This window comes from Elephas maximus, chromosome X (assembly GCF_024166365.1).
Source record: "Elephas maximus indicus isolate mEleMax1 chromosome X, mEleMax1 primary haplotype, whole genome shotgun sequence".
NCBI lineage: Eukaryota > Metazoa > Chordata > Mammalia > Proboscidea > Elephantidae > Elephas > Elephas maximus.
This window is the reverse complement of record NC_064846.1, coordinates 75,138,191-75,162,066: the sequence shown is the minus strand read 5'-3', so window position 1 is coordinate 75,162,066 and position 23,876 is coordinate 75,138,191.

Genomic DNA, 23,876 nt, shown 5'->3' with positions numbered 1-23,876 from the left:
GAGGTCATGGTGATTGATGTATTCAATGTTAGACATATTTTCCTTAATGACTTGATCCTATGTTCACATAATATCATCAGGGTGGGATTTATTTCCATTTCTCAGCTCTACTTCAGTATTGGCTGTTTTCTTAAGTACTGTATGGTTACAAGATGACTGCTGCAATGTAATTCCTCTGTTCTTTTTCACATCCAGCAAAGAATGAGAGACTCACTTTACTGATACTTTTAACAAAATTCCTGGAATGGGTTGCAGTTATGTTAACTTGTGTCATGGGCTTATTCCTCAAGCACTTTGGAGAGAGGAAATGGAAAACATTAGTTAGCTTCACTAGGGTCACCTGCTGCCCCTTGAAGCCTGGGGAAAGTTGTAATTCCTCCAGAAACATTTAATCTGAGAGACAAGGAATGGTTTCCAAAAATGAAACCAACACAGTGTGGCCGCAAAAATGGGGAGTGGATGCCTGTTGGCAAGAAAGAAACACGCCCATGATACTACTGTATTAGTTTCCTATTGCTGCAGCAGCAAAAACTTACCAGAACCTTAACAGTTTAAAACAACACAAATTTATTGTCTTATACTTCTGGAGGTTAGAATTCAAAAATGGTTCTTACTGGGCTAAAATCAAGGTGTCAGCAAGACTGCCTTCCTTTCTGGTTCTAGGGGAGAATCATTTTCTTGCTTTTTCCAGCTGTTAAACCTGTTCATATTACTTGGCTCATGGCCCTCTAACATCTTCAAAGCTAGCAATGTACGGTCTACTCTTTCTCAGGATGCTCTCTCTCTGACACTGACTCTCATATCTTCCTCTTACCCATTTAAGCACCCTTGTGATTACACTGAGCCCACTTGGATAATACAGGAAAATCTCTTTATTTTAATCTCAGAGGTTTGTAACCTTAATTCCACCTGCAACCTCAATCCCCCCTTGCCTCATAACATAACATATTCATAGGTTCCAGGGATTAGGATGAGGATACCTTTGGGGGGCAGGGCAGTTGCTCTGCCACCTCATTAATAAATGGGCCACATTTCACCATCTCTAGAGAGGATTAATAATACCTATGTCAGAGAATCTTTGTGAATTTTAAATTAAAAAATACTTGGAAAGTGCTAAGCATACAAAAAAAAAAAAAAAGGCCTGCCATATTATCCATACTTAATTATAACATAAGTCATTCTTTGGGGAATCATTGCTATTGCAATCAATATTTTTATTAGTAGTAGTTTTTTAGTAGTAGCATTATATCTAGGCACATTACATTAATATACAGTAATATGTCAATATAAGTTTCACCAGCCCCTTAACATATACCCCAGTTTGCAGATATGAAGTCCATCTGAAACCAGGAAACTGGGTAGGTAACGTTTCTTTCATTCGTTATCCAGGTGCATCATGCCATAGCCTGGCTCTGAGGTTAGCAGTGAAAGCTGACATTGTTAACCTTTTCACATGTTGCTTCCAGCCATTTTCTCCTGCACAACCACTTTCAGCTATTTTCTCCCACACAGCCGGTAGTGGATGAAGCAGCACTGTAGTAGAGAAATCAGGTGGCTTGAAAAGAACAAGAGAACTTCTAGAAAATCGTTCAGAGAATTGGAAGTGGCTCTCAGGCAGACACTTACATGATTCATTTTCTTAACCTTTTCCCCTACTTAGAAAAAAAAAAACAAAAGCCCATTGCACTGAACCAAGAGGTTGCTAGTATCTCTGGATTAAGAATATTTACAACTGCTACCACTTCTGAGGTAGCCTTTTTCAGTGTCACTTTTAGTTCTTAACTCTTGGCACCTACTCACTTTTTCAATGAGCCTGTTCCATAATTAACATGGAGGTAGAAATAAAAATGTTACGCAAGAAATTTAAAGCATTTTGCCTTGGTTTCTCTCACATTCTGTGAGTTTCAAAGGGGCTATTAAAGAGACAGCGGAGGATGTGATTTTTTAGAGTTTGGAAATGTTACTCTATCTGGATCAGTTGATTTTCACATTTCAGTGTGAAAGAAAATCTTCATTTCAAGAACTAATGCAAAAATGTAAGTCTAGATGCAACAAAAGGTGAGGTGGGAACATGCATTTTTATGTTGCTTGATTCACACAATATATCACAAACACCACAGAGTCAATCATAAGTTAAAGATAAAAGGGAGGTTTTAAGGGAAGCTTTAAAGAGTTAGAAAGGCACTGGAGTGAGCTCTTCATAACAGATAGATCAAGAAGGTGTGAGATATCCATGCTTAAGGCATCAAGTGATGCATTTTTTGATCTTCACAAGTAAAAAGAAAGGGAGCCTACACGGCATCATTTCATCCGAAGCCCTTCATATGCATTAAGCCAGCTTAGTGAAAGGCAGAGCATCCCTGAAGCATAGGCTCATTAAAGAACTCATACATGATTTGTCATTGGAATAAAAGAATGTGTTACACGTACTGTCTATAGATTTTTCTCCCATAATATTCTGCAATTCAAAATTTGCTAAATAGAACTAACGTCATTTATGCTTTTGTATAAAATATGATCAACTCTAGTGAGTTTAGCATAATCTCGTGTGCATATCTGAATAACAAAAAAGTATTGGAAAGACTTTCAAACTTTCAAAACTAAGTCATTTCTTTGTACTTAGCATTTTCAGAATAACTATGAGTTTCCAGCAAACAATTCACTTTGACATATGCCCATTTATTTAGATGTTTTAGAACTTTATACATGAATAGTTCCAAGGTCAGCTGGCTAATAAGAATTTGTCAGTTTTGACAGAAAAGCAATTTTTACAGTTATTAAAAATAAAAGCAAAATTTACATTCCAGTTAGTTTCATGTTGCCATTTTTGATGAAGAATGTTGAAGGAAGAGGTAAAGATAAATGTGTATTGAATTCCAAACTGTGTCAGGGTAGTATAGAGATTAACAGATATGGCATTACTTATAGAAGTCGCTTATTTATTTCACAAGACAAAATCACATTCTTAAAGCAACATGAAAATGAAGCTTCTAGTCTTTGCAAGAAAAAACTGCTCTTGCAGGCTTTCAGACTTTCATAATTTTTCACTTTCTTATAAAAACGTACATGAAAAAAGGCACTTTTTCTCAAATACTGGCAGACTTGAATCCAATTCTTTCATTGATATATATTCATCCCCGTCCCCAAAGCCCCTGTAGCATAGCAAAACCTTTGAGATTTCTCTATTCCTTGGGTGGGGAATTAACCACAACTCTTTTCAAAGATCCAATAAATATTGTTAAGGCACTGTGTGACACAACAACTTCTTAAAGCACATTGTCACATACTTGGGCTTCCACCAATCACTGGCAAAGGGAATGGAATTATCATGATTTCCTAAGTCAATATTAAACTCCTAGAACTGGAGAGGGTGTCACCTTCCTTGAGCACATAGAAGAATGAATACCTAAATAAAGGCAGGGCTCTGCAAGCAAGGGGAGTAGCTATCGGGTAGGAACCAAAGCATGTCTGCTGGGCCATTTATATAATAACACCATTTATTACCCTAAGGCGGGGGATGGGGAGGTACAACAGTGTTTTGGGGAGACTAGAAGATAATTTGTAAGATAATTACTAGAAATTGATGCATTCAATGATTATGTTATTATATTAATAGAAAGACTAAATACATGGATATATTTTTAATGAACAGATAATGACAGATGTGTATGTGACTCATACATGCAGTGAGGAACGATTAACAAATCAACTAAGTAATTGTCACATTCGGTATGGTTGAGGTGGGTGAGTTTGAATTTTTACTCATAATGTTAGTAATTTCAACTTTTCATTACAATGGAAATTTAAACTTAAATCCAGAAAAATTACTAGCTCACTGAAAGGATAAAATAAATGACATTGCTCAGAAAGAGAGAAAAAACACACAAGATGAGACAGGAAAGCAACAGGTAATTCATTTAACCTACAGAATTTAAAAATATTAACTCAATCTAATACATTCCTTTTGTAGCTTATTTTTTTAAAAAGTAGGCATAATGTTTACTGCTAAAAGTTAACAATAATATTTCCAGGCTCCAAAATTCACAAGACTAAAGATTATATGTCAAAACTGAAAAAATTAAAAAGATATGAGTAAAGTTAAAAAAAAAAGCAATGAACAATAAATATTTGGGTCTCCTTTAGTAGTTTTTTTTTTTATTTAATATTCAGATAAATACAAACTTAAGCATGTGCAATTTTGTGTCTACAAAGAAAAATACTGATTTTTGAAGTAATAACAATGAAATTTCGTTTTTGCACAATATAAAGATATACTTTAATAAATTAATGAAGTCGTGTTCAAAATATGTACTATTTAGCTAATAGAGGTTCCTAAGTATGTAAATAAAACTTAAAATGGTAGAGATGTGCTTTTAAACAGTGGAACATTTGTAAGTAATTTTGAACTGTTTCAGAGAAAAAAATAGCAGTGATGTCATTCCCCTTGGTTTGCCCTTGCTGTCTCAATGTAATCATTAGATTGGTTTGCTTCAGTTAAGGTTTTCAACTCTTTCATGAAAAATTAAATGTTACAAAAGTCAAAATTGTAACCCATATTAAAAATATTATGATGATGATGATGAATAAAAATCTTTAATTTGGAAATATAATTTAAAAATATGTACAAGTTTTTTGACAGTCATGATAGGTGAAACAAAGATGGCTAATTCATCGTCCTTGCCTTCATGGAATTCAGTTTCTGGGAGAGGGATTAAGACATGTTTATAAATTATCATAATACAAAATGGAATGTGACCAGTGTTATATGAAAAAAAAAAATGAGAGACACAAATAAAGTGCTATGGGATGAAACAGGTAGTTTCAGGTGTGGTAGCATATAGTTTTTAAGTATCTTTTTTATTCCCAGTGAAAACAAATCAGTTAGGACAACACAATCTAAAAGCTCACAGACAACATTGACCACAAATCTAGGTGACAAGTTATTCTTAAAAACTGCAACATATAAGTATATAAGCACACATCACTGATAACAAAACACTTGCATGCTATCAGCAACTGGGAGGAATGAAGTGGGGAAAAGACACAGGATTTTTTGACAATTCTAAGAGCCAGAGAACCTCAAAGTCTCCAACAGGTTCTCTCAGGAAAGCTCAGCAGACCAACTTAGAAAGGAGAGAAGTTACAAAAGAATTTTGCAGGCTCCAAATCCTGGGTGAGTACAGGGGGGATTACATTAAGGCCAGATGATGCTGAAGTGCTCTGGGTCCTATGGATTTTAAAGCTAACCAAATAAGGAAAGCTATCCTTACGCACTGTTATGGATTGAATAGTGTGTATATTTATGTTGAAAGTCCTAACCCTTGTACTAGTAATGTGACCTATTTGGAAATATGGTCAGTCAAGACTTTATCAGTGAAGCTAATATAAGGTCATATCAGGGTAGAGTGGGTCTTAATGCAATTTGATTAGTGTTTTTTAAGAGTGAAGCGACATGGAGATGGGCAGAGGAAAGATTATCACGTGAAGATGTTTCTATAAACCAAGGAACACCTAGGGCTACCGATCTCTGACAGGGACAAGAAAGGATCTTCCCTTAGTGTCTTTAGAGAGAACATAGCCTCACCGACACTCTGAATTTAAACTACTAGCTTTCAGAACTGTGAGAAAATAAATTTCTGTTCTTATAAGTCACCCAAATTGGTACTTTGTTATGGCAGCTGTAGGAAACTAATACAACCACCCTCCCCTTCAAAGTGTATAGAGAAATTAATCTTATTTAACTAAGAGGGAGAGGAAAGAGCAGTGGACAAATCTCATTCAAAATTATCATAAGTAAAAGGAGAGAATAAGGAGCAGTTCAATGACCGCACGGACAATGAAAGTATACCAGAACCAGATAAAATTTGGAACCTAATTTTCGAAAACAAGTGAAAAAATGTCATGAAAGTGATAGAGGCCATAGAGAACAGTATATATCAGAAGTACAAAAAAAAAAAAATCAGGTAAGAGTTGAGAAAAGGTAAATGTAAAAGGGAACTTTTGGGGCAACCATCTTTAAATAGATGCTTGTCTACTGCTTACACAGAGAAGTATAAGACTGGGGTATGAGACCTCTGAAAAAAGTTTTACCACCAACCTGAGATAACTTCCAAAAGCAGCAGGAGCTTAAGGCCATTCCTGAAGTCTTACTCAATGTTCTTGATTTAGGTGCCAGCCTTTCAGAGATGGGAGTTACAACAGGGGATGAAGGTCTGCAAGGAAACTAAACACTGCTGAGCACAAGACCACCAGCAGTCAGACTTCCCACAGGAAACACTCAACACTGTATACTTTCTGGGGAGTCCAAGTGGCAGGGACTTCTTGGGCCTTCCAGAGAAAGATCAAGAAATTCTACTTAAAAATGGCAAATTACCAAGAAAGAAGGGAATCAGAGAATCAGAGAAGGAACTGCATTATAGGACTAATTGTGTACATGAACCACTGTCTCCTTTGCCATGAGACCAGAAGAAATAGATGGTGACCAACATTTTGATTGAAGATTCTCTAGAAGAATCCTGATCAAAGGGGGAAAATGCAGAACAGAATTTCAAATTCTCGTTTCATAGAATCCAGGCTTTCTGGAGCCATGGAAGCTGGATGGATGAAATCCTGAAACTATAATCCTAAAATAATCTTTAAACCTTAAACCAAAAATATCCCCTGAAGTCTTCTTAAAAGTAAACAGTAGTTTAGCTTAACAAAGAATGCCTGTCTTGAATATTGTGCTCTTTTAAGATCTAGCTCTTTGGGATCAAGGAGCCCTGGTGGCACAGTGGTTAAAAGCTACAGTTGCTAACCAAAAATTTGACAGTTCAAATCCACCAGCCACTTCTTGGAAAAGGGTTTCCAAGAGAACCCTGTTCTACTCTGTCCTATAGGGTCGCTATGAGTCGGAATCGACTTGACGGCAATGTGTTTATATGGGACCAGATTGACAACAATAACTTGAAAGATTTTAGATATAAAACATATAGGGCAGTGAGTTTATGTTAATGGGGGGGAACAACTCAAAAAAGGAGGGTGAGAATGGTTGCACGACTTGAAGAATGTAATCAATGTCACTGAATTGTACATGTAGAACTTTTTGTGTGGTCTGCTGTGTATATTCTCTACAACTACAACAGACTAAAATAAATGACTAAAAACTAGTATTTTCTGCGTAAGAGAACTTTGAGTGGAAGAACCAGATGATTTAGGGTTTAGCCATATATATGTCTGTGTCTGTGTGTATGTTTGCGTTTCCTGTATCTTTACACTAAAAGACCAAGAAAATTAACAAACACAGCATCAATTAGCATTCCTAGTGCTCCAATATTGATCTCTAAATAACATTATGCCTCATAAAGAAGCTAGGACTCATCAGAGAAATTGCTGATTCCAGGTCTGAGGCAAGAAATACACAACATAAGCCTTAGACATCTACTTATATAAGAAAGCAATGTAGCTACAAAGATTACTTTGACATATGTCGAAAGAACCCTGATGATAAAGAAGTTTCCACTTGCTTGGTAAAGTACAGGGTCAGCGGAGGAGAGGAGGACCCTCAACGAGATGGATTGACACGGTGGCTGCAACAATGAGCTCAAGCATGACGATGATTGTGATGATGGCACAGGACCGGACTGTGTTTCCTTCTGTGGTGCATAGGGTCGCTATTGAGTCGGAACTGACTTGCGGGCACCTAACAACAATTTTTTTTTTTTTTTTAACAACAACAATAGGATGTTGTATTTTGAATATCAGTATGGATAGTAGCTCTTAGGGACTGAAATAAATCAAATATGCTTAAATCCAGGATGTATTTACAATAAATTATTAACATTTCTTTGGTCTTCTCTGGGGGATACTACAAAACCAACTCATTTTGAAAATTGCTAAATAAAACAAAGAAATCACACGCTGACCTTGTCTTTCCAGTATTAACTGTAGTTCAGGGTAACCACATACCAGATGACGAGAATTTTCTCTTTAAAGAAGTATTCCATCTAGAAATAGTCTATCTAATGAATGTTAGAATTACATTATTATCATTTTGTAACCTCAACTAATTTAATGGATTTAGATAATAATCATCAATGGATATTTACATCACAGGAAAAGAGATAACCAAACATTATGTGTTTCTTGATAGAAGAAACACACCACAGTATCTATGAAGTTGTCTTGTAAGATAAAATGAATTTGATCAAGTATCTAAATCTAACTATGAATTTAAAAGAAATACAGCAGACAGAGGAAAATGTTAAATGACACTATGGTTATGAACTCAACAATATCCTATGTAGCAAACTCTATAGGATATATGACACAGTTTCTCCAACCAATAAAGACTAAAAAAAAAAGAAAAAGAAAAGAGAGAGAGACGGACAGGCAAAAACTAGATTAAAAAAAAAAGTATGAGAAATGTCAACCAAAAGTTATTTCATCCCGAGTCAAACAAATAAACTATGATTATGTTGCCGTTGTTCTTGTTAGTTGCCATCAAGTCGATTCCAACTCATGACAACGCCACATGTGCAGAGTAGAACTGTTCCATAGAGTTTTCAAGACTGATCCTTCGGACACAGACCACCAGACCTGACTTCTGATGGGAGTGTATAAATACACAGAAGCTTATTATGCTATGCTATGCTATTTTTTTATGCTATTTTATGCTATTATACTATATCTTATTATTTTCTCTTTTGGTGTATGTATGAAAATTTCCATAATTAAAAGTTTTAAAATTTGCCAAGGTAGCCCAGAGGTAGAGGGTCACCTCCACTTAGGGGAAAATCGATAGAACGGAAATGAAAAACCAAGAAATTAGAAAATCAGGCAAATGGAAATATTTATCGCCTTGCTTAGAGGAATTAGATCAGAAAAAACAGTATAAGTAAATAAAAGGAGGTGGAAAAGTGCAAGATGCTCTCAGGGATTGGCTTGGTTTGAGAATGGGGTATATGAAGGATAATGGAAGCTAAGCCTGGAAATGTTTAGTAGGCGCTGGTTCTTAAAATCCTTGATTGATTTTTCATAATAGATATAATGTTTGAGCAAGATAACAGAACAATTAGGTCTGTACTTTCAGGAGTTGAATCTAGTTATTACAGTATTAGCCAATTATGAGAAAATCTGGAAATCTGTTATCTTGGCTACTGTGAAAATTTCAGTTTATGTAAATCACTACAAGTATGTACAATGGAAGGGCGGGGACACATATTCTATGTGCCTAATACTTCCTTCCCTGTAGAAGAGTAGATCATCTTCCATTAGCGTAGCATTCCTGAACCAAACAAACTCTCTGACTAGTTATTGCTCTGCATACCATAGCCTAAAAGGCTTCCATAAAGGAAGATTCTCCTTTCTTATAGTCGGATCTTTGCCTCAAATTCTTTTCTCAAGGTCTATGAAGTTCTCCAACATCTTCTAAGGTATGTAAGTGGCTCAAGCCCCTATGCAAAGGCCAGGGTTTTCCTTTCATAAGCTTTTAATGCCTCGGTGGGCAGATACTTACTACATGCTTTTAAGCTGTAGGGCCACTGATATCTGTGTGTGGTATAAACCATGATTGTGGATCTGAGCTTGAATTGTTAGTGCAGGAATTGTTAAACTGTAAAAAGGAGAAATGTAAATGTAAAAGTTTTCAGTATACTGGATATAATTAAAGGGATCTCAAATAAGCATTAGAGACTGCGGTTACCACTATTACAATTTTCTAAAAAAGCATCAACGCCAGTCTAAATGTAATTCTCTGAAAAAGGACACAATATGAATATGTGGTTTATCCCTACACATACGATAAATGCATACTGGGAAAACAAATCTCTTGCTGAATTTTTCTACTTTTTTTTTATTGTAATAAAAACGTAGCACATACAACACTTACCAACCCAACATTTGTCACTTATACAATTCAATGAAACCAATTACATCAATCACGTGCAGCCATCACCACTATCCATTGCCACATTTTCCATCCCATTTAACAAAAACTCAATGCTAGCTAAACAAAGATTTTTCTTTTCCCTTCCCTCTCACCCCTGGTAATCACTGTTTAACTCTGATCTCTATACATTTGCCTATTTTGTGTGTTTCATATTAGTGAAATATGCTATACTTGTCCTTATGTCACTCAGAATAATGTTTTCACGGTTCATCCATGTTGTCTCATGTACCAGGACTTCATTCCTCTTTACATATGTACCACATTTTCTTTATCTATTTGTCTGTTGATGGGCATTTGGGTTGTTCCCACCTTTTGACTATTGTTAGTAGTGCAATAGTGAACACTGGAGTACATGTGTCATTTGTGTTGCTGCTTTCAAGTCTCTTAGGTATATACCTAAGAATGTCGTTGCTGGGTCAAATGGTAGCTATATTTTTAACTTTTTGAGGAGACACCAAACTGTTTTCCATAGCAGCTGTATCATTTTGCATTCCCATCAGCAATGGATGAGGGTTTCGATTTCTCTGTATCCTTGCCAACATTTGTTACTTTCCGTTTTTTGTTTTTTATTATTTTCTTTTTTTATCTTAGCTATCCTAATGAGAGTGAAGTGGTATCTCATTGTGATTTTAATTTGCATTTCCCTAATGTCTGATGGCATTGATCATCTTTTTATGTGCTTTTTGTCCATATACATATCCTCTTTGGTGAAATGTCTATTCAGGCCCTTTGATTGAGTTGTTTGTCTTTTTCTTGTTAAGTTGTAGGAGTTATTTATATATTCTGGATATTAAACCCTTGCCTGATATATGGTTCCCAAACTTTTTCTCCCACCCCTTAGGTTGTCTCTTCACTTTGTTTACAATGTCTTTTAATGTACTGAAGTCTTTAATTTTGATGTGTTCTCATTCATTTATTTTGTCTTTTGTTGCCTGTGTTTTAGGTGTCATGTCTAAGAATCTGTTGTTGAGGACTAGGTTTGAAGCAGTACTCCTACATTTTGTTCTAAAAATTTTGTGATCTTACATTGTAAATTTAGGTCTTTGATTCATTTTGTGTTGTTTTTTGTATATGATGTCAGCTATGGGTCTAATTTCATTTATTTGCATGTGGAAACCCAATTGTCCCAGCACTGTTTATTAAAGATACTATTTTTTTCCATTTGATGGATTTATTTCCCTCGTCAAATATTAATTAACCATAGATGTTCATGCTTAACTTTGGACTCTCAATTCTATTCCATTATTCTACATGCCTATCATTATACCAGAAACCCAGGTGGTGTAGTGGTTAAATACTATACTGCTAACCTTGGAAACTATGGGGCATTTCTACTCTGTCCTGTAGTGTCGCTATGAGTCGGAATCGACTTGAAGGCAGTGGGTATCATTATACTAGTAACGTACTATTTTGATTACTGTAGCTTTATAATATATTTTGAGATCCTGAAGTGAGTGTGCTCCTGCCCTGTTCTTTTTTTCAAGGTTACTTTGGTTATTTAGGGCCCTTTGCAGTTCCATATAATTTTTATTTTATTTTAATTTTGTTGTTGTTGTTGGGAATATACACAACAAAACATACACCAATCCAACCATTTCTACGTGTATTATTTAGCAACACGGATTACATTCTTCTAGCTGTGCAACAATTTTCACCCTCATTTTCTGAGTAGTTTCTCCTCCATAACATAAACTTACTGCCCCCTAATTGGTGTCTATTCACCTGAAGAAATACAGGAAGAAAGACAGTGAGGAACAGGAAGAGGATATGGAATGTGTGGCTAATTGCTTCCCTGAACAACTGTCTTCTTTTCCATGAGACCAGAAGAACTGAATGAGCCTTGGCTACCATGACTGAACATTTTGATCAAAGATTCCACAGAAGAATTCTGATTAAAAAGGGAAAAATGTGGAACAAAATAGCAAATTCTCATGGGCTGAAGACTTTCTGAAGCTGGACAATGAAAAAGGAAGACAGAAGAAGAATTGATATTTTTGAATTGGATGTTGGTGAAAAATACTGAGTATGCCATAGACTGTCAGAAGAATGAATAAATCGGTCTTACAAAAAACATAACCAGAATGCTCCTTAGAAGTAAGAATGATGAGACTTTGGTTCACTTACTTTGGACATGTCATCAGGAAAGACCAATCGCTAGAAAAGGGCATCATAGTTGTTAAAGTAGAGGGTCAGTCAAAACGAAGGACATCCTCAAAGTGATGGCTTGACACAATAGCTAAAACAATAGAATTAAAAAAGAAAACATGAAGATGGCACAGGACCGGGCAATATTTCACTGGAGTTAGAGATAACTTGAGGGCACCTAATAAGAGCCAAACAAACAAAATGTTAACAGTACTCATTCAAAAAAAGATTGTAGTTTCATTGTTGTTGCTTTTAGGCACTGTTGAGTCTTCTGGTTTCCTTGATATTTTCTATTGTTTTTCTATTTCGTTAAAACTCACAGTAATCTTTACTATTGCATTTTTTCTTCTTGTGTTGCATTTAATATGTTCTTTTTCCAGTATCTTACGGTAGAAAATTGGGTTATTGATTTTAGATTGTTGTTATTTTTTAACATAGATGTTTACAGAACTGATTTAATGCCATCCCATATACTTTGAAGTGTTATGTCTTAATTTTCATTCACATCATAGTGTTTTCCATTTTTTCTTCCAAATGCATCTTTGACTTATTGGTTATTTAGGAATATTTTTTGTTTGAAAATGAATGTTCATGGTAGCTATATTCTTTTTAAAAAAATTTATTTATTTTGTTGTTGTTGAGAAACTACACAGCAAAACATACACCAATTCAACAGTTTCTACATGTATTATTTACTACCATCAATTACATTCTTAAAGTTGTGCATTCATTCTCACCCTCCTTTTCTAAGTAGTCCTTCCTCCATTAGCATAAATTCGCTGCCCCCTAAAGTTTTTATCTAATCTTGTGAGTTGCTGTTGTCAATTTGATCCCATATAGGTAGTTCTTAAAAGAGCATAATGCTCAAGGTAAACATTTTTCACTAGTTCGGCTAAACTATAGTTTTAAGAAGACTTCAGGGGTTATTCTTTTTTTTATTGTTCTATTGTTTTAGCTATTGTGTCAAGCCATCACTTTGAGGATGTCCTTCGTTTTGACTGACCCTCTACTTTAACAACTATGATGCCCTTTTCTAGCGATTGGTCTTTCCTGATGACATGTCCAAAGTAAGTGAACCAAAGTCTTATCATTCTTACTTCTAAGGAGCATTCTGGTTGTATATTTTCTAAGACTGATTTATTCATTCTTCTGACAGTCTATGGCATATTCAGTATTTTTCACCAACATCCAATTAAAAAATACCAATTCTTCTTCTGTCTTCCTTTTTCATTGTCCAGCTTTCTCACGCATATGATGTGACTGAAAAGACCATGGTAAGGGTCGCATACACCTTTGTCATCAGAATGCATCTTTAGTTTTTAAAATAATAATAATTAGAAATAATAACAATAAATTATAAAATTAAATTAAGAATGTTCCATGTAAAATAATGTCAAAAAGAATAAAATATGTAGGAAAAAATTTAAGAAGTGCAATGCTTATAATTTGAAACCAAAAAAATTGTGGAAAGAAATTCAAGATCTAAATAAATTCAAAGACATTACATGTTCATGGAATGGAGGGCAATATAGCTAAGATGAAAGTATTCCTCAAATTGAACTACAGATTCAAAACAATCCCTAACAAATCCCAGCTGGATTCTTGGTAGATATTGACAAGCTGATTCTAAAATTCATGTGGAAGTTCAAAGGACTCAGAGTAGGCAAAACAATATTGAAAATAATACTGTTGGAAGACTTACACTTTCTAATTTTAAAAAACATACTATAAAACTACAGTAATCAAAGCAGTGTGGTGTTGGAAGGATAGACATAGATAAATAGAATAAAATCGAGCATCTAGGAATAAATCTTCACATTTATTGTCAATTTATTTTCGATAATGGTGACAAGACCATTCCAAGGGGAAAGAATAGTATTTTCAACAAATGATACTGTAACAACTGAATACGCACATGCTAAAGAAAGAAGTCAAACCTTTACCTTATGCCATATACAAAAAAACAACTCAAATTAGATTAAAGATCTAAATGTAAGAGCCATCATTATTATACTTAGAAGAAAACAACAGCATAAATCTTTATAAGCTAGGATTAGGCAATTGTTTCATAGTATAAAACCAATAGTACAATCAACAATAAAAAAAAGGTAAATTGGATTTCATCAAATTTAAAAATGTTTATACTTCAAAGACACCATTAAGAAGATGAAAAAAAACAACCCAGAGAATATGACCAAAAAAACAAATCATGTATCTGGTAAGAAACTTGTATTTAGAATATATAATTTAAAAAAAAAATCCATTGCCGTCGAGTTAATTCCAACTCATAGCTACCCTATAGGACAGAGTAGAACCACCCCATAGGGTTTCCAAGGAGTGCCTGGTGGATTTGAACTGCAGACCTCTTGGTTAGCAGCTGTAGCTCTTAACCACTGCACCACCAGAGTTTCCAGAATATATAATATACTCTTACAAATCAATGGTACAAAGACAACCCAAGTGACTAAATAGGAATGACTATGAATAAACAGTCCTCTCAACAATGTATACAAATGGCCAACAAGCATATGGACAGATGCTCAAAATTATTGCCATAAGGAAAATGCAAATCCACAGTGAGATACCATTTAACACCCATAGGATGGCTGTAGTCAAAAGGACAGATAATAGCAAGTACTGGTGAGGATATGAATCAACTAGAACCCTAATATATTGCCAATGAGATAACAAATGATGCAGTCACTTTGGAATGCAGTTCTTCAAAAGGTTAAACATAAATTACCATGTTGCCCTGTGTGGTAGGCAGAATAAGGATCCCCAAATGCACTCATGTCTTTAACCTGTGAATATGCTATGTTAAGTTGCAAGAGGGAATTAAGATTATAGATGAAATTAATTTTGCTAATTCCCAGACCTCGACGTGAAATTATCCAACTGGGCTGAATGTATTCACTAGTGTCCATATATATGGAAGACAGCGGCAGAAGAGAGACTTAGTCAGAGATACATTTGAAAATATTACACTGTGGGTTTGATGATGGAGGAATGAGCCACAAGCTAAAGACGCAAGTATTCTGTTGAAGCTGAGAAAGGCAAGGAAATAGATTCTCCCCTACAGTTCAGAAAGAACACAGCTTAGTCAATAACTTGATTTTAGCCCAATGAGATCCATTTCATACTTCTGACCTCCAGAACAGTAAAATAATATATTTGTGCTGTTTTAAGCCACTAAGTCTGTGCTCATTTGTTACAGCAAAAATAAGAAACTAATGCATGCAGCGTTTCTACTCCTAGGTTTATGGCTAAGAGAAATGAAAACATGCCCACAAAAAATTTGGACATGAGTGTTCATAGTAGTTTTATGCATAATAGCCAAAAAATAGAAACAATCTAAATGTTCATTAACTGATGAATGCATAAACAAAAGGTGGCATATCCATACAATAGGATATTATTCAGCATTAAAAAAAAAAGAATGCTGTCCTGATACATGCCACATGGATAAATCTTGAAAGCATACTAAGTGAAAGAAGCCAGTCACAAAAGATTGCATATTGCATAATTCCAGTTATACAAAATATCCTGAATAGGCTGTTGAAAGAGAAAAAAAGACCCTAGACTCAAATTCAATCAAAAGAGATTTTTCTTAAGCCAAGACAAAGATGATCATTCAAATGAGGGAAGCCATCAGCATGTACCCAGTAGAGAGGCTGAAGGAATCCACTGAATCACGGTCATGGTGTCTGTTATTATTCCATAGGGACAAAGAAAATCATCACAAGATCATAACTGGTAGCAGATCAATTCATCACTGCCTTAGGTGGGACTACTGAAGTGGGGAAGGAACCATGACTAGGATAAGTACATACTTATAGGTTGAAAAGGTTACAGGATTGGTTGTGGGGTTTTAATTACCTCGTGTCTTAGTCATCTAGTGCTGCTATAATAGAAATACCACAAGTGGATGGCTTTAACAAACAGAAGTTTATTCTTTCACAGTCTAGTAGGCTAGAAGTACAAATTCAGCACCAGGTCCAGGGGAAGGCTTTTTCTTTCTCTTGGCCCTGGGGGAAGGTCCTTGTCATCAGTCTTCCCCTGTCGAGGAGCTTCTCAGCGCAGGGATCCAGGGTCCAAAGGACTCACTATTCTCCTGGCTCTTGTTTCTTGGTGGTATGAGGTCACTCTGTTTCTGCTCTCTTCTCTCATCTATATTTCAAGAGAGATTGGTTTAAGACAAAATCTAATCTTGCAGATTGAGCCCTGCTTCATTAACATAACTGCCACTAATCCTACCTCATTAACATCATAGAGATAGGATTTGCAACACATAGGAAAATCACATCAGATGACAGTATGGTGGATAATCACACAATACTGGGACTCTTGGCCTAGCCAAGTTGATACACATATTTTTGGGGGACGCAATTCAATCCATGAGACCTGACTATGTAGTGGCTGGGGTGGACTCATGATCATGCAATCCTGAGTCATAGTCACAAGGTGATTATAAGACAATACTAGGACCTGAAACTTTAAATCAGATAGCATGTGTCATAGAGCATTTCCTTCTTTGTTTTACTTAAGAAGTATTTATTTACTAACCAGCAGAGAAACTTGTGCCGGGTTTTCTGTCACAAAACTAAGGGAAAGGGAATTTGGGCCGTATCCTAGTCCTCCTTATTATGGTCAAGCCCTATAAGATTTAGGAAGTCTCCACCCTTCACATCAGGCAAATCTATAGTGACAGAATTTAGATTAATGGTGGTGCAGTGGTTAAGAGCTTGGCTGCTAACCAAAAGGTCGGCAGTTTGAATACACCAGCTGCTCCTTGGGAATCCTATGGGGGAGTTCAACCCTGTCCTATAGGGTCGCTATGAGTTGGAATCGACTCGATAGCAAGGGTTATTTATTATTAGGGCTTGGAGTTTGGGGAAAAATGAGGAGCCACTCCTAATGGACACAGGGTTTCTCTTTGTGGTGATGAAAATGTTCTAAAATTGACTGTGGTTGTGGTTGTACAAGTCTGTGAGTATACTAGAAATCATTGAATTTTACACTTAAAGTGAGTGAATTGTATGGTGTGTGAATTATATCTCAATAAAGTCGTTACAGTAAAAAAAGAGAGAGGGACTGTTACCACGTGGAACCCCAGGTTCTGGCTCTGCGTGACTTGTATTAGCTAATAAATGGAAGGCTGAGGTGGGAGAACATGCAGGCATCTTTATTTCATTGTATAAGGAAATGGAGTCAGTTGGAGCTGGTGCTGCCAAGATGGCTCCCCAAGTGCTGGCAGACAAGTTACTTTTAAGGGGTTTACAAGAAGTTCATACAAGTTACGTCAGCAACATTCTTAATCATACTAAGCAGGTGCAATGGGGTTTATATACAAAACCTCCAAGCAGAACCAGGATTCAAACCCAAAGCAAGGGGTGGGATGGAGAGAGAAGCCCAGAAAAGGAAACAGGATTTTTAGTGCAACACTGGGGGGGCTCTGTCTCAACATTGTGCAAATTATGAAGTTGGAAGACAGGTTTTTTAGTTGGAAGACAGGTTTTTTTTTTTTTGCACATTAAGAAAGACAATATTATTTTGGACTTTCATTGCAATTGGAAGTTAAAGAATCATGCCAGGCTTGGGGTAGTTCATTGATATATTTGTGAAAGAAGATTTAATGTCTTCATTTTCCTGAATTTCTCTCTAGTGACCTTTTTAATGAAAGGTGTCGTATTAAAAAAATTAAAAAATAAAGATAGCTCTATTTTCCTTAGTGCTTTATTTCTGTAGTTCTTCCACATTGTCTTTTAATCTTATTGCAGATCCTCTGATGGGCAGCATTTGAGAATTTAGTTGGTCATAACTTGGGATGGGAAATATAAGTAGTGAAGTTTTAGCTTTGGTGACAGAGTAAATTCGAAGTAGATTTAAACAGTGTCTCTTATTACTCATTTCAGAATCTTCTTGGGGGGTTGGGGGAGAAGCTTAACAACGCCCACTAGTGGTCCTAGAAGGATACAACAGACTAGCAGCAGTAGATATTGGGTGAGTGACCTTGAGAAAAGCAGTTGCATTGTTCTGTTGGACTGTTTAATTCCTTTCCCAAAATGGTAAGGAAGGCCACCTGTTTGTGGTTAAATCTAATTTTTTTTTTTTTTATTAGGAGACAAATTACCTGAGAATTGTTACAGGCATTGTTTTTCCTTACTCCTGATGTTTTATTTCATATGGAGAGGCATTCATTAGCAAAACACTCCTGGTCTCTTTCACCCCCTCAGGTACTCCTTTCTCAAGTTGTAGATGGGAGGTTATGAAAGATGAATTTGGAAATAGAACTGAACATGGATAGCCTAACCCCGTTTTTCTCTTTCCTTTGAAATGAAATCAATATTGCAAGGGCAGATTTTGCTTCTGAAGAAGTTAGGACCTTCATCAGTGCTGTACTGTTGAGTAGGTATGTCTGCCTTCTTTTGCTGTTCAGAATTAGGAAGCTCATTTGTCCATAGATATAAACCGTATTTCCCAGTAACAAAAATGATATTCTTGATTCCATTTGCCTTATTACTTTATTTCTCATTTAGTTGATATTCTGTTTTAGAAGTGAGGTATTCTTCATTGGACTCTTTCTAACCCAAACAAACACATCCTCTATTTATCGGGTGCCAAAAAAGAACATATTTCTTAAGCTTCGGTATGCAACAGATAAGACATGTCAGTTTATTCATTACTCCAGTAGCATTCATTGCTTCAGTAGCAGCTCCTATATTTTCACTTTCATACAATTTTCCATAAGTTGAATGTATTTAATATTTAACTGAATATATTTAATATTTGGAAACCCTGGTGGCGTAGTGGTTAAGTGCTATGGCTGCTAACCAAGAGGTCGGCAGTTCGAATCCACCAGGCGCTCCTTGGAAACCCTATCAGGCAGTTCTACTCTGTCCTATAGGGTCGCTATGAGTCGGAATCGACTCGACGGCAGTGGTGGGAGTGGGCATTTAATATTTAACAGAAGAGAGATTAACCTACATAGGCCATCATCACCTTTGGGTGTCCTTTTAAACCTTAAGCTTTGAAGAAAAAAAAAACTGATTCTTGAAGCCACTTTGAGTCAAACAATTGTCCAGATAAACTAACAAGACCATTTTACTCTAGACATTGTATTTTTTTTTTAATTCAGTCTGTTTTGAAAAACTAACTCCAAAGATCAGACTGAGAATTATGTTCAAGGTAAATCAGTAGTCAGTTTAGTCAGTCTTCAAAACATTGTTGTATAAAATACCTGTCTAATGTTTGTAATTAAACTCTCACCTTCTGGCTATACGAAGAATTCTGTATCTTAAAAAACAAAACAAAACAAAAAAACCAGACTCTCAGAAGAGATCAACCTCATGACTCAGACTCCATTCTGTCTTAGGTCTTAACTTCTAAAAAAGTGACCCATGACTGTTAATAAGAAAACCAAAGAGGGAGAGCTTGCCCTTGAGAAGAACACTCCGTATGTTTTAAACAAATTAACTAGAAACCTCCAACAAGAGAAGTCTGTCCTGTATTATCTTGCTAATCATGTGTTCTTTAATAAAAACTTATTTGTCGCATGTAAATTTTCTATACCTTCTGTTTTCTCTAGACAAACAGTGTGCTTTATAAGTATGTTTTTGTGTGATAGATCCAACTACTGGGTTTTTTAGATCCAACTACACTAATTTAAATGATTCTTTTCTAACTAGTAGTGAATTTATGTAGACAATCTCTTGTTTAGATTCCTGGCAAATGTGTGGACAATACACTTTGAGAACTTTAAGATTAACTTTAGGTATTCATAATAAATACTAGAAACAAAAAAAAAAAAAATTTTTTTTTTTTTAATACTAGAAAGGTAATATTAATTTGTTATCCTTTATAAAACAAGAGTCAAGAAAAAGCCCGTTGGTCCAACACTCAGGGTATGGTTGATAACGTTAATTCCTACTTACGGTATATTTAAAGTAGAGAAATCTTTTAAAAAATTATCAATCACTATGGGGCAAATAACAAAGTTACTAGTGAGATAAAAACACAATAGTGATCTCTGACCTCATTAAGCCAAGGTGACATGAAATAACAAAATAGCCTTAAATTTTATTTATTGGTCCAAAAAGTGTGATATGTGCTATAACAAATACCTCTTGTTACATTTAGATAAATAACACAAGAGAAAAACAGGAAATACAAATAAAATTAGACAACAAGTTACTAAGTTACACACTGTAACACCCTTACAAACACCAGATTTATTTACACTACTACAAATAATATTCTTAGTCTACATCCTGATAGTATTAGATATAATAAAACTTATCTTCTATTGTCTTACACACCTAAAAGACAAAAGAAGGCCTCAGGCTAAAATGTTGATATACATTGAGTTTGCTCAGTTTGACAATGTGATTGATGAGAACATCCTCCGTTAAGATCCTGGTGAAGAACTAGATGGTATCCACTAAAAACCAACACCATGAGTTTAAAGAACCTGCCACAGTCGCCATCTAAGAGCTTGACTAAGTCCAGGTATTGATCATCGAAGTGATATCTCCAATCTCTGATCAAAAAGAGAGAATGATTTAAAAAATAATATTGGAGTCTTTATTCCCTGTCCTTGAGCATAGAGAATGTGACCCAGCTAGAGCTGGGCTCACAAGGACTCACAATGACACATCAACTGGGCCCTGAAATATAAAGACAATAAATATCTTGAAAAATGTCTTTTAGGAAACCTTTCACATAAGCCAGAACACAAGACTTTCCAGTCTTACCTCTCTCAATTAACATCTAGTAAATAAAAATTTGTTAGACCAATAAAGACCCTCCTCACTGTCAATACTGAAACCTGTACCAATGATTGTTAAGAAAGACAATTCAAAATATAAGGCCACAGGTTCTAGCCAATTTGTGAAAAGGTGAAGCTTTTAATAGTTTTACTCATTTTATACCCTGTAATATTCTTAAAAAAAAAAAAAAAATTTTTTTTTAATATTCTTAAGACTTAAAAAGACACTACTCTAACAACATGCTTGTCTGCTTCCCACTTTTGCCTTCTTAAAAATATGAACCAGTAAAAAGACTTAAGTGAGTATTCAAGAGACAAAACAAAGACTGGTAAATAAGTACTATAAAAATATTAAGAATTGTTTTTGCTCTAGCCCTTTTACTAACTTCTATTTTAACCTTTGCTTGTGTTGTTGCTCTCTCTAGATAAACTTATGTGTCCTGATATATGCCTTAATGAGTTGGTGCCTTCTCCCCTGAAGTGTAGAGTTATTTCAAGTGATTCAAAAGTTCCAACTCCAAATGATGGTTGCTCAAAAATTTCGACCCATCGCCCTATCAAAACGAGAGACAACAGTCTAATAAAAGGTAGATACAAGAGAGATATAACAGTTTAACTCAGACAACACAAGAGTTCCACTTCTCTAACCCTTAGACATCTATACCCCCATCCAGCAAGAGACAGCTAGAGAGACACGGAGCCCTGTTTCCCAAGATTGAGAAACCTACAACGAAAAGGGGGGATTGAAACAGACTGCTCAGCCATATTGAAAACCCCAATCAACACCCGTTCCCCCTTCTCTTTGTCTTGCTAACCACAAGCTTGTTTTGAGCAACTTTTTTTCAGGAAGTCGCAGCAGGTAGTGGCTCTGTTCACTGAACTAGCCTGAGTTACACCTTGAAGCATGCACAGATCGAAGAAATCACATCCTTCAACTGACCCCCCTGGACCCCCAAATATGGGTACGGGAGGGCTAAGGACAGAAAGTTCCGGGCACCAAACCCAACCCCCGACACCATTAGAAACAAAAAGCTCCCCAGCTCCCTTAGTCAGCGAGCATGTGGCCTTATGATTACTAGACCCCATGCACTCCTTGTATGTGCAGACAATAAACTTGCCACTTTCTGTTTCCCTTACAATCAGTGTCTGTCTTATTTCAATCAGCTAATAAGACAGGACAAGAACCCGAGTGGCGTTTGGTTACAGGTATGTCTGCCTTGTTTTATTGTTCAGAATTAGGAAACTCATTTCTCCATAGATATAAACCATATTTCCCAGTAACAAAAATGATATTCTTGATTCCATTTGCCTTATTACTTTATTTCTCATCTAGTTGATAATTGCGTTTTAGAAGAGAGATAGTCTTCATTAGACTCTTTCTAACCCAAACGAACCCACGATCTATTTATTGGGTGCCAAAAAAGAACATATTTCTTAAGCTTCAGTATGCAGTAGATAAGACATGTCAGTTTATTCATTACTCCAGTAGCATTCATTGTTTCAGTAGCAGTTCCTATAGTTTGACTTTCACGTGATTTTCCATAAATTGAATGTATTTAATATTTAATGTACTAATTCAAATTAACAGAAGGGAGATTAAAAAAATTTCACTTCACTTTCAGGAGTGCTACATGTATACTGCCTCCACTAAATGATATGCCGTTGCTGAATTCTACTGTAACACTTTTGTTCTGATGGTCTTTAGTAGTAGCTGGATCATCCCAAACAGCTCACACCCTCAAACCTCACCATCACTCTAGCATGTATTACAGAGTATTGATTACAAAAGCTGTGAGCTTTGGGTGTCTGATTCACTTCTTAGAGTACCTGTAGAAACAGCCATGTGTCTTCCAAGAGAGGGTTGGCTTTTTAAGATTTGCTTTAATGTTCATAGGCAGTTATAACTTTCCTTGCACTTTCTTTCCTGGATTCAAATCAGGTCATTAAGTTTTATTATCTGGGGCAGATTAACCAGTAAACAAGGCATGCACCAGCTTACTTGTGTTTACTTGCTATTCTGTAATGAACAATTTCACTTGAGTTCACCACATCTTTGATGGGAGTTTGAATTTAGTCATTAAATTCCTTATCAAGTGAACATACCACTTAATTTAACATTTTTATCTAGAGATTAGTCGAGTCTAAAGCCTCTCATTACCACACAGTCATTTTTTGTCACATAGAGTACTTTACAAATCTACCCCATGTTACTTTTTTGGAAAGATCACTACTCTAGTTATGCATAATTCAAATGTGATCATCAAAGATTTCTATACGTATATATTTTGTTCATGATGCTCACTAGATTTTTCTTTTTATAACTATTTGTGTTAGATATACTTGAAGTGCATAATGACAAAATAAGCATTTACAAAATTAATTACTAACTTCCGAATTACCAGCATAAAAGGAGTGCATATTCTGTAAAATGTTCATAACTTTGACATTACTGAGATACAGCATTAGTAAAGTCTCATAAAATGTGTGGCTTTATTATCAAATCATAAGCTATCACATTATGTTTGCATTCAATAGGGGAGTTGATATTAATCATTAAGTATTGTTATACAGTTGTATGTTTTCTCTAAAAGAATCACTACTATTGAGTCCAAAGCATATTTAATCTTTCACATTTGGTCTTCCTATTAACTCTGTATCATTTCATGTCAATATGTATAATTTTTCATTATCCCCTCTATGCTTTACAGAAGCTTTACATAAGCTTCAGTATGCAATAGATAAGGTCTGTCAGTTTATTCATTACTCCAGTAGCAGTCATTGCCTCTTTATTAATTTTAATGTTAAATGTTCATGAACATATGCACTATTGTTTTTTTATAGTGCGTTAAGATCAGAGTATTTTAAAAAGAAGAATTATGTGAACATTTGGGACACTTTACTTTGAAATCCCTTATTAGTTTATTTAAAAGACAGAAAGGACAGAACAAAGAGTGGCAAATAATGGCAACCTGATTCTGAATTTCCTTCTCACCTTCCAAAAACAATCATAAGATCAGTCAGGATAACAAATAAAACCAC